Source organism: Ambystoma mexicanum, chromosome 14, assembly GCF_040938575.1.
Source record: "Ambystoma mexicanum isolate Mex_15411 chromosome 14, UKY_AmexF1_1, whole genome shotgun sequence".
Classification (NCBI taxonomy): Eukaryota; Metazoa; Chordata; class Amphibia; order Caudata; family Ambystomatidae; genus Ambystoma; species Ambystoma mexicanum.
In genome coordinates, this window is record NC_090940.1 from 131,378,335 (window position 1) to 131,390,425 (window position 12,091).

Below are 12,091 nucleotides of genomic sequence, written 5' to 3' on the forward strand. Positions count from 1 at the left end.
CGTGCACAAAAAGCAAAATCCAACAATAAATCGTCCCCAGTACCTGCCGCCCACTGCTCGCCGCGCACCGTGAACAGTTAACAGTACTTTCAAGTACTTGCCCAGTGTGCGCGCGAGTGCGCGGGCTGATGGGATATTATAGAGGCTACAAGGCGCGTAACGCCCAAGAGGCGGAATCCAAGTTCTTGTGTCCTTAAACAAATCAAAACAAACAATTTTCAGAAACAGAAGTCGAAGCGCCAAAATTCACGTAAACAGCGTATCCGCTGAGCACAACGTACACAGCATACACAGCGTACACAGCGTACACCGCTTACACGGAGCAATCACCTTTGTTTATGTTCACTCGTCAGGCACAGTGTGTGTTCCAATTAAGGACGTCCTCCACTCGTGGCTGCACTCGTAGCTGCACGGAAGTTAGATGACTGTTCTGAAGCCAAGTCTGAAGTGAAGATAAATGAAAAATGAGGGATCAGCCAGCGGAGTGCCGTGACAGTTAACAGTACTTTCAAGTACTTGCCCGGTGCGCCTGTGTTTTGGTGTTAAAAACATTTTTTTTATTCATTGGAAAGACGTGTTGGATGCGAAGACATTTCTTTATTTAACTAAAATGAACATTGTTTAAACTAAACAATTTCAAAAGTCTTCCTGAACTGATTCAGAAGAAGGGAATGGAACCCTGGATGCAAGGATGGCTTTGTGGGAATTACATTTTGAACTTTTTCATTTGTTGATTGAACTGGAAACAGACATATTTGCCTTATGTATTTTGGTTGTGTATGTTAGTGTGAGGGTCAGGTGCATGTGGACACAAATTCATTGGTTCTTTAGTTTTAGTTCGATATGTAGGAACATTCTCGTTAGGATAGGGACAGTTAGGCCTTTATCTCACCCCTATTTAATTTCAATAAATAGGGCAAACCTTGAGAAAACTTCAACTTTTGGTCCGTCTCTCATTTCTTACCCCTCACAGAGGATAGTGAGGGCCATGGAGCAGGACCAACAGCAGTCCGTCGCAATTGACTATTGTCGGGCAGAGCGTCAGGGAGTTGACAGAGGGCATCTCAGCCTTTGCAGAGGCATTGCAGGCCAACATGCTCCTGGGAATGCAACGTAACCTAGGGCCTGATTCCTGTCACGCCACCCAACCCGGTCCTGTCCCAGCCCACTCGTGCGATGCGGCGTGCCACGCCTTGGAGGGTTTACCCTCGCTTTCGCCTGGGAGGTACGGGGCGTGTCGTTCCGCGCAGGTGCGGCCGACCTCTTCCTGCTTTCCGCGCATGCGCGGTGTACGATGCTCTCGGCTCCCGGCCGATTTGCGGCCCAAGCCTCGCTTTGGGTCTCCAGCACCTGGGAAACTACACGGCTTGCGTTTCAAGCCTCCCGGCTGTCGGAGGTCCTATTTAAGGAGCCCGGTGGTTTGGCATATCGCGTCTCAACGTGGTTTGACCGGATCGTTGTTTTGCTCCTTGCCCTTGTCCTGAATACCGTTCTGTCCTGCTTGCTGGTTTCCCTTCCTTTCCGGTCTGTCCCTTCCTTAGCCGGTTAGGGAATCCCTTCCTGTTCCCAGTTCCTTGCTCCTTCCCTCCTGGGGTGGTTCCCCTCTCTAGTGGTTCTCTGTTCCTTCTCTGGGTTCTTTGTCCTCCCTGAGCTCCTTGCCTTCCCGCCTTCCCTTGCATTCAGTGGCTTCCTGATTCCTGCTTCTGGATTCGACACTTCTCATCTCGCTCCAGTTGTCTTCAGAGAACCTCCAGCTAAAGACCATCAGGCTCCCCCTGTCAGTGCTTGCACTGTCCTGATGCCACATTAATCAGGGGTGAGCGAACCTGTGGCATCGGGAGCTGGTTCACCTCCAGTCCGGTACCTATTTGGACGGGAGTTGGGCTGGTTCCTGGTGTCACTCTCACTTCACTACAGAAGTACTGGCAATCTGGCATCATCTACTAAACAGACTTCTGGACGAACAGGTACGCTGCGCCCTAGTGACGCCATCTTTAACAGATTGAGACGCCAGACTTCAAATTCTTCGGAATCAGAGATGGATGAGAACACCAGTCTTCGTGATGAGATGCAGGCCTTACGTGCTGAGATGATTGCCCTCCGCCAGGAGAACCAGACCCTACGCCAGATGGTAACCCAAAGCAATAATGCTGTTCCTCCGCCTGAGAGTGCTATGGCTCATACCACTCCAATCAAGTTTGATGGAGACCCCAGACGTGTGGGGGAATTCTGCAATCATCGCCGGATACACTTCCTGTACCGTTCAGCCCACTTTAACAACGATAGAGCCAAGATTGGATATATTTTGGGCAATTTGTCTGGCAACGCGCTTGCTTGGGTAACACCACTTGTGGTTTCTAACAGTCCCATTTTAGGTGATTTTGTGGCCTTTGAAAAGGCATTTTTGGAAGTATTTCAGTCCCCCAATCTGGCTTCAACAGCACAGAACCAGTTAATGGATTTAAAACAAGCCAACACAGACATAATCTCTTATATAGGCCGTTTTCGCCAACTTGCAACAGATTCTCAATGGCCTGAAATAACACAAAAGACCTTGTTTCGCCGAGGATTAAGAGAAGAGTACAAGGACGAGTTGTTACACATTCCTGAACCCGAAGATCTACAGAAGCTCATTGAACAGGTGCTAAAGATCGATCAGAGATTGGCAGAGAGAAGAGGCGAAAGACGCCGTTTTGAGAGATCGGACCTCAGACCCCCAATTCCGCCCGCTGGGACACCAGTGTCCCCGAACACCACTCAAGAACCCATGCAGTTAGGTGCCGTAAGGGGCCCTTTGTCTGAGGAAGAGAAGAAGAGGAGGAGGAGCCAACGTTTATGTTTATACTGTGGAGCCGCAGGTCATTTTCTAGGTACCTGTCCTCTAAGACCAATCAAGAAAGGGGGAAACTAGGTGACCTGTCCTGCTCTGGAAAGGCCCCGACAGGTCTGATCAAGCCACCAGTCCTTTCCTGCTCTGAATCGGTATTTCCACCCATGTTGCCTGCAGTCCTCATGATTTTGAAGGTCAGTCTCAAGTGGCTGAATAGAACAGTCGAGATCCATGGATTATTGGATTGTGGGGCATCTGGGAACTACATCGATGAGCGCTTTGCCATCAACAACGGCATACCTTTGCTTACCAAGAAAGAAGTGATTCCAGTTGAAGTAATTGATGGAACACCATTGGCTTCCGGCCCCATACGATTACATACTATAGGTATGTTGTTATGCATCAAGGGACACGAGGAGAAAATCGCGCTGGATGTTATAAAGACACCTTCATATCAAGTGGTCTTGGGGTTACCTTGGCTTCAGCGACACAACCCCACTATAAACTGGGAAACACGTACTTTGGAGTTCGCTTCCCCTTTTTGCCTTCAAGAATGCTGTAACTCAAACACATCTTCTAAGACGTCAGTCTCGACGGCCTTAGTCCCAGCTAAAGAATCATCTGGTTTATGTTCCCTGTCGATGATACCATCTGAATATGCTGATTGGATGTCGGTATTCTCCGAACCAAGGGACATAGCTCTGCCGCCTCATAGGCCTTTTGACTGCTCCATAGACTTGGTTCCCGGAGCCGTAATGCCACATGGTAAGGTGTATGCCCTCACCCAGTCCGAAAAACAGGTCCTCCGGGATTATCTCGATGAGTGCATCAAGAAAGGGTACATCGTCCCTTCCAAGTCACCTGCAGGTTTCCCATTGTTTTTTGTGAAGAAAAAGGAGGGTTCTTTACGGCCTTGCATTGACTACCGCCAATTGAACGACATCACCCTTAAGGACAGGTACCCGTTACCATTGATCCGGAATATCATGGAGTCCTTACGTTCAGCCAGGGTCTTTACTAAATTAGACCTCCGCGGAGCCTATCATCTCGTCAGAATCAAACAGGGAGATGAGTGGAAGACGGCTTTCAAGACACCTTTCGGGCATTATGAATACAAGGTCATGCCCTTTGGGCTGTGTAACGCCCCGGCTGTCTTCCAACGGTTTATGGACTATGTTTTCAGCGACTTAATTGGCATCTCTGTCTGGGTGTATTTAGATGACATCTTGATCTACTCCGACAACATAAAGGAACATATCTCCCACGTTCGCGTAGTTCTTCAACGATTGTTACAACATAATCTGTTTGCCAAGGCTGAGAAATGTTCTTTTCATCAGGATGAGATGGAATTCCTGGGATATGTAATCACGGCTACAGGAATTAGTATGGATTCCGGTAAGGTCCGGGCTATTCAGAACTGGAAACAACCACAGGACGTGAGATCACTTCAGCGATTCCTGGGATTCGCAAACTTCTATCAGCGTTTCATTCCACATTTTTCACGACTCACAGCTCCATTGACACGTCTGACCAGTGTGAAGATACCCTATCTCTGGGATACTGAGGCATCAGTAGCATTCAATGCTTTGAAGTCTGCATTCTGTACAGCACCCGTACTTTGTCACCCCAATGACGAGATGCCTTACATCGTCGAAACCGACGCTTCCAGCTTTGCTGTCGGTGCAGTCCTGTTGCAGAAACATCCCTCTACGGGTGACGAACATCCTGTGGCCTATTACTCACGGAAACTCACTCCCTGCGAACAAAACTACTCAGTCATAGAAAGGGAGTTATTGGCACTCAAGACAGCGTTTGAAGAATGGAGGCATCATTTACTTGGTGGCCGCTTTTCAGTTGAAGTCCGCACCGACCACCGCAACCTGCAGTATTTGCGATCTTTGCAGTGTCATACCGCCCGTCAAGCTCGATGGGCCTTTTTCTTCTCCCATTACGATTTTAACATCACGTATATTCCGAGTGCCCGGAATTTAAAAGCTGATGCTTTATCTCGCTCCTTGGAAAGAGAGGTGGAGGGGATCAACCAACCCATTCCGTTAATTTCCCCCAAGCACTTTCTTCTCACGATCTCTCCCCATTTGCAGAAGATCCTCCAGGAAACTCAGACAGACCCAGACCGCACCAATCTACTGAAACGTCCTCAAATCTCAGAACGTGAAGGATTTCTCTTCTTCCTACACCGGTTGTACATAGCATCTAGAGCACGACGTTTGGACATTCTCCATGGGTTCCATGACTCACTAGTAGGAGGTCATCGGGGCATCAAGGCAACTCAGGAGTTGATTTCCAGACAGTTCTGGTGGCCAGGTTGGGCTAAGGAAACTAAACTATATGTGGAGAGCTGCCCAGTTTGCGCCCAGACCAAGACACCCAGAAGAAGACCTTTGGGGTTGCTCCGACCCACAGAACTACCACCCTATCCCTGGCATACCATTGCCACTGATTTCATTGTTGAGCTTCCACCATCAGAGGGACACACCTGCATCATGGTAGTGGTGGATTGTTTCACTAAGTCTGCACATTTTATTCCCTTTACCAGGATTCCTACTTCCTCTCAAATGGCTTTGGCTTTTCTGCATAACATCTACCGCTTACATGGTTTACCAGAAAAGATCATTTCAGATCGTGGATCTCAGTTTCTCTCCTCCTTTTGGCATCAGTTATGCAGTCACCTTGGAATACGCAGAGCTTTGAGTTCGGGTTATCACCCGCAGACTAATGGGCAGACTGAAAGAACAAATCAGACCTTGGAGCAATACTTGCGTTGCTACACTAATGCCACCCAATCCAACTGGATGAAATACCTGGATTTGGCGGAAGTTTCTTACAACAATGCGACTCACGCAGCCACTGGTGTCAGTCCTTATATGTGCTCTACCGGACAGCATCCTAAGCTGATCCCCTTCTGTCCTATGCCACCAAGCGCTGTTCCATCGGCTGACCAGATGATCCGCGATATCCAAAAGCAGCATGATTTGGCTCGGAGTGCCCTGGCAGATGCACAACTGCGCATGAGGGAGCAGGCCAATCGGGGAAGGACCATTGAACCCAGATTTCAGGTGGGAGATCAAGTTTGGTTATCATCCAAGAACTTACCTGTACGTAATCTGCCCACTAAACTAGCACCACGGTTTTTTGGGCCTTTCAAGATTTCCAAATGCATATCGGAAGTAGCATTTCGATTGATATTGCCCCAATCTTGGCAGGTACACCCTGTCTTTCACGTTTCCCTGTTAAAACCCTTTGTGAAAGACACATTTGGACGTGCCAGCCCATGTCCAGCCTCAATTCAGGTTCAGGGGGTACCGGAATTTGAAGTACAGGAGATTTGTGACTCCCGAATTCGTCGAGGTGTGCTCCAGTTTCTGGTAGATTGGAAGGGTTATCCTGCTTGTGACCGTACCTGGGAACCGCACAATTTCGTGCATGCACCTCGCCTTGTCCGTGACTTTTTTCTCCGTTTTCCCTGGAAGCCTCGGGCCCCGGGTCTTTCTGGGAGGGGGCATGGTGTCACGCCACCCAACCCGGTCCTGTCCCAGCCCACTCGTGCGATGCGGCGTGCCACGCCTTGGAGGGTTTACCCTCGCTTTCGCCTGGGAGGTACGGGGCGTGTCGTTCCGCGCAGGTGCGGCCGACCTCTTCCTGCTTTCCGCGCATGCGCGGTGTACGATGCTCTCGGCTCCCGGCCGATTTGCGGCCCAAGCCTCGCTTTGGGTCTCCAGCACCTGGGAAACTACACGGCTTGCGTTTCAAGCCTCCCGGCTGTCGGAGGTCCTATTTAAGGAGCCCGGTGGTTTGGCATATCGCGTCTCAACGTGGTTTGACCGGATCGTTGTTTTGCTCCTTGCCCTTGTCCTGAATACCGTTCTGTCCTGCTTGCTGGTTTCCCTTCCTTTCCGGTCTGTCCCTTCCTTAGCCGGTTAGGGAATCCCTTCCTGTTCCCAGTTCCTTGCTCCTTCCCTCCTGGGGTGGTTCCCCTCTCTAGTGGTTCTCTGTTCCTTCTCTGGGTTCTTTGTCCTCCCTGAGCTCCTTGCCTTCCCGCCTTCCCTTGCATTCAGTGGCTTCCTGATTCCTGCTTCTGGATTCGACACTTCTCATCTCGCTCCAGTTGTCTTCAGAGAACCTCCAGCTAAAGACCATCAGGCTCCCCCTGTCAGTGCTTGCACTGTCCTGATGCCACATTAATCAGGGGTGAGCGAACCTGTGGCATCGGGAGCTGGTTCACCTCCAGTCCGGTACCTATTTGGACGGGAGTTGGGCTGGTTCCTGGTGTCACTCTCACTTCACTACAGAACTACTGGCAATCTGGCATCATCTACTAAACAGACTTCTGGACGAACAGGTACGCTGCGCCCTAGTGACGCCATCTTTAACAATTCCAATCCATCCACCTGTGTCACCCCGACAGAGGGATCACTGCCTAGCACACCAAGGCGCCGCTCAGTGCGCAATCTGGCCTTGAAAGTGATGGAGGGCACTTTTAGGGGCAAGAGACCACAACAGTGACTGTACATTTGTATATAATAGGCACAGGGAACTGGGGTAGTGGGGGGAGGGTGTGTTGGGAATGGTGTTGTTGGAAGGGTGTGTTGGGTGCGTGCACAATTTTACATTAAACATTAGTTCACCTGAAGCAATGCCAAGACATTCCTTTTTGTGTACATGTATTTAATCCTTAATGTGACAACATATATAAAGTGTGGTGCATGGCATGTCGAAAGAAATGTGATCAGAAAAAATTGCCATGAATTCCTGACGTAACAATCGGCCCGCTCGACCTCATCCTGGCCACTGGGTGCAACTGCTTCCGCCACAGGCAGTGTATCCGCCTCCTCAGGGGTGGCATGTCCACATCGGGGGTAGAGGGACATTCCTCCTGAGGAACATATTGTGCAGTATGGCACAGACCAGCACAATGTTGCCAATCTTTTCAGGCCTATACATGAGTTCCCCGCCAATATGGTCCGAAGCGGGCTTTCAGCAGGCCGAAGATCTGTCCAATACAGATCCTTGTCCTGCTGTGCGCGTCATTGTAGGCCACCTCCTGTGGCATCTGTGGTACCAGCACAGGTGTCATGATCCATGGCAGCTGGGGGTATCAGTCAACTGCAAGTAGGAATGTCAAAGGCGTCAGTCACAGTGCATTGTGTATGTGTTGCCATGTACTAAAGCATATTGATGGATATTCTGTGCACACATTACGAGTTTCATCACACCACATGTCTTGCTATCACAGTGTGTGCATATGGAATCCAGCAGTATTTGCATTGTTGTGTTACTCCATGCACCCAGCTCACTGGCAGCATTTGTCGTTTTTCAGGGTCTATGATTGTTATAGCAAGATGCCATGGTGCCTGTTTGGGCCTGTTCATTGTTCTCATGCATGTGCCCTGATGGTTGGTTAGTTGTGCCTCAGCGGGTTTCTGGCGTCTTTATCTCTTCCATGAAGGCGTCATGTACCTGAGTACTTGGCTGAACAATTGCCAGCATTACTATTCTTTGTTGCTGTGTCACACTTTGTGGTTTAATGATTAGTGATGTATCATGTTGCATTGTGGTACCTGTATTCAGGTGTGGGTGTGTGTTGGTAGGCTGTTGAGACAATGTGCAAGTGCGTATTCATACAGCATTGTCCATCATGTCCTAGTCCTGTGAGTTGTCGGCTGTCCTTTGTGCGGTGAGAGAGCAGGTCCTGCATGTACATGTCCTTGTCAGGGAATGCATTTTTCTGTTGTGCCCATGCACCCCCCCACCACTGTGCTTTTCTGTAGTGCTGCACATTGACATTGTTTGATGGCACTTGTACTCACCCACTATCCACGTCTGTTGTCCTCTGTGCCTCACCATGTATCGAGGCAGTGTACTATTGCATAGGTGCATGGCACTGTGCGTGGAACCAGGGAAGCGGGCACAGCAGTGTGTGATGTAGAGGTCTGGAACGCAGGTCACCTGGACATTCAGTGAGTGGTAGTACTTCCTATTGCGCTAGACCGCTTCTTGTGCCTGGGGGGCCACCAACACCATATGGAAGCAGTCCAGGGCTGTAATGACGTTTGGCATGTGTGCCACAGAATAAAACCATGCCTTCACGGCTTGCCCCTGTGCCGGGATGGTGGACAGAGAGATATGCCGGGACACATGGTGCAGTAGAGCTTCCAGCACCTGTCCAAGCATGATTGAAAAGGTTGGCTGCGGCATGCCCAGACTGCTGAAAGGTGCCAGTTCAGAGGAATTGCAGGACGGACACTAGCTTTAGCAGTGGGGGCACAGCTGTCCTGTTGTTAATCCTGCTCTCAATGTCCCCCTGGATTATGGTGAACAGCTCACCTATGGTCTCCCTGTTGAGCTTGTACAGGGTTACCAGCTTGATGTCTGTGAGGGTCCAGAGTGAGGGCCTGAATCTGGTTATGAGTGCTCGTCTTCCATGGTGTCTCCTCCTCTTCTCTGAACCCTGTTCCCTCGGTTGATTTTCCTGCCTCTTGTAGGTCCATGTGCAGCGCGAGCAGCTGCATATCCCAAGTCGCAATGGCTAGTGGCAGCATGGTGTTGGAAAGTGTGTTTGAAGAAGGTGAGTTCTCTTGAGTGGATTGGGTGCACCCGTGGCTTCATTTTTGGCACGTCAGCATTTACCTCTGCCCTGTGTTTTTGGCAGTATTATCGCCATGTCCCAACCTGTAATTCGATGGTAATACAGCTTTGTTGTTCTCAATGGTAATTCTGCAGACTGTAAGGCGAACTTACCGTCAGAGGTATTACCGCTGACTTTTCATTTGGCAGAACGGTAAATGTGGCAGTAATTCCGTTACCACCACTTTTACTGTATACCATAGCTCCCAACCTTTTTTGTCACCAAGGCGGATGAATACACCCGATTTTCTTTTTGGCGGGTGAGAGGCCAATAGAAGTGAATGGGCGTATGAGGGACTTGGCGGGTGATTCATCTGCTTTCAAGGCCGGTGACACCTGCCAAAAGCGGGTGAGTTGAGAGCTATGGATTTCACTAAACTAGTAATGACTCCCAAGTACTGTTAAATTAGTAGTTCCCTGATGTGTGTGAGGGGCAGCAGTACTAGCCAGAGCAGCGCAGCAGCAGCTGAAGTTGGGTCTCCAGGTACCAGCATTAGTAGACGTGACAGCCATCTTCGATGGGGACGTTTGGTTTGTATCTGCTGCTAAATATGGGGCCTAGCATACAAATTGAACGGAATGGGTGGGGCTTTTGAGGCCCTTACAGAAAATACCACAATTGGTATTTTACTGAAATAGCGCAGTTACCGCTCTAATAATGTGACCAATATATCGGAACTAAAGAATAGACAAAATCGCTTAAAATATGAATTTGGGCTCTGCTGTGATCTATAAAATTGTAAGTATATTTACAAGATTGTATTTTTACATGTTTATCTTTTGGGTTACAAGGTGGATGCTAGCAAACCCACGTTCTGTCTGTTTTATGTTAACGATGCGAAGTTCTATAGTAGAACTCTATTGGTAACGATGAGGTTTCCCTTTGCTTGCACCCATTCAAACTTGGTCTTTCTTCGATGTCTACAGCGTCAATGACACGTTTGACCCGCGGTGCTTGTATGTGATTGGTGAAGACGAGCACAGATGAAGGGTCGCTGCGCCTGCGTAGATTCATCTTTCCTTTGCACGCTGATGAAACAGGGGCCGGTGTGGGAAGCGGGGACGTGATCAAAGAACGAGTGTTTTCCCGAGTCTGTTAATTAAACCACACTTCAGCGTGCATTCGCGACTCTGACCCCGGACCACTGAGCAAGGTGAGAGCGGGGTCGAGTGGGCAGTCGGTTCCTGGGGCGCTCAGTGGTTGGCAGGCTTGAAGATGGGGGGAACAGTGCGGAACTCAAGTGCACAAAAAACCACTGACCTAACAGGCAGACCGAAGATCCCGTTTTAATTCAGTGAAACATACTGTCAAACGGTTGGCTCTGTAATTGGGATGACATGAGGTGCTTAATAGCGTGATCCAGATGTGTATGATGCCAACCAGTTTTGGATTGTCGTTGTTTACAAGAGAGTGGTTTCGTTGGATTCGTAGAGACAGTTGTTTTCTTAAACGGGTGTTCCTGCAATCTTGCAGCGAGTACGGCCTGTAATATGAGCAATAGTGTTGAGCTCTGTTTGACTGCTCTTTAAATACAAAACAAGGGGTACTGGCAAGGTAGATGGCGTGTGTGGAGGGAGTAGCACAATCACTGATGTTGGGAAAGAAATTAAGTTTTATTGATAGTTTTGCCAAAGCTATTTGCTAGCCTGGACTTTTATTGCCAGTTCTGACCTTCCATCCATACTTTTCTTGATCAGATATTTCCTTCCTATATTTGTTGCCGTTCATTTCTAATTCTGTTGCTGGTTTGCCCCCCTTCCCCCACCACCTCGGGCTGCAAGGTGCATATATATCCATCCTTTATATTTAGAAGCTCGTTTGTTACCGTATGGTAGCATTGTGGCATGCACCGTATTAAAAATGTGAAATAAACAACTGACTTCATTTTGCCTAATGACCAATTGCTCAAGAACTATGCCTCTGCTGAGCATGCCTACCTGTTCATATCTTTGCTATATTCGTGTTTTCAACATTTTCCTTCTCTAAAGATTAACACATAAGACTTGCAAAATACAACTAGAACTATTGCATACTGTACATATTACTTTACACATATATTTTACTATTGATGGGTGCACCTAGTCTAGACTAACATGTTGACGTGGGGAGAGGGGGGGTGAACTCAAATGTTGGAAGAGTGGATAACTTCAGAGACTGTGGGGCACACTTGTGTGGGGGCACCTGACTTCTTAACATATTCTAATGACACTATTCTAGCACAGCTTCATTGTTACAAGCACTCTCTTCACGTCAGAAACCACAGACTAAGTACTTAAGTATGAAGTCTCTCCTGCTTCCCATACCCTTCCAATCAGTCCCCTGGCGTGCAAATAACCCCATCACGATTTAAATGGCCTACAATGTCTGCATATACGAATGCAGTTGCTAACAAACGTTTTGCATTACTATAGGCTGAGTAATTTTGAACTGCAGCCGCTGTTTGTGTCCTGTTCTTTTCAGCTATTGTTCTGTAGGTCAACCAGGTCAAGCCAACATAGCCTGACATTTCAGATGCTTGAGTGCCACTTCTATTGAAATAAACAACCCGGACTAACCATTGATAGATAAAAGCATAACTTGGAATATAATTCTGAGCTTAAAGGCCATATTTTCTG

The 12,091-nt window shown here is 48.6% G+C and overlaps 1 protein-coding gene across 1 annotated transcript in view; it reads left to right on the forward strand.

Moving 5' to 3' along the window:
* Positions 1-10,442: 10,442 nt before the first annotated feature.
* Positions 10,443-12,091, forward strand: part of EIF2S1 (eukaryotic translation initiation factor 2 subunit alpha) — a 201,768-nt gene continuing 200,119 nt past the window's right edge. The window contains exon 1 of the mRNA XM_069638721.1: positions 10,443-10,629. The gene's annotated coding sequence lies outside the window, so the exon portion shown is untranslated. The remainder of the gene's footprint in view (positions 10,630-12,091) is intronic.